The following is a 302-nucleotide window of genomic DNA, read 5'->3' as shown; positions in this document are numbered from 1 at the left end:
TCTCCTTCATTGGACACGAAACTCAGCTTGCGAAGATGGCACCTGTGCCCAGCGTCGCCTTTCTGGCACTTGTGCCGGATGGCATGTGTAAAGACTTTCGAGCGAGATCGTTGCCAGTGCCCCTGGACTGGCTCTTGTGCGGGTGGCACATAAAATACACCATTTTGAGCGTGGCTGTTGCCAATACCCGCCTGACTGGCCTTCGTGCTAGTGGCACGTAAAAGCACCCACTACACTCTCTGAGTGGTTGGCATTAGGAAGGGCATCCAGCTGTAGAAACTTTGCCAAATGAGATTGGAGCC

At 53.6% G+C, this 302-nt stretch overlaps 1 protein-coding gene across 1 annotated transcript in view; it reads right to left on the bottom strand.

The window, feature by feature from the left end:
- Positions 1-302, bottom strand: part of LOC106868856 (cilia- and flagella-associated protein 100-like) — a 24,902-nt gene that overhangs the window by 1,090 nt on the left and 23,510 nt on the right. The window lies entirely within an intron of this gene.

Source organism: Octopus bimaculoides, chromosome 26 (genome assembly GCF_001194135.2).
Source record: "Octopus bimaculoides isolate UCB-OBI-ISO-001 chromosome 26, ASM119413v2, whole genome shotgun sequence".
NCBI lineage: Eukaryota > Metazoa > Mollusca > Cephalopoda > Octopoda > Octopodidae > Octopus > Octopus bimaculoides.
Note: the sequence above shows the minus strand (reverse complement) of the source record. Positions and strands in the feature narration are given on the sequence as shown.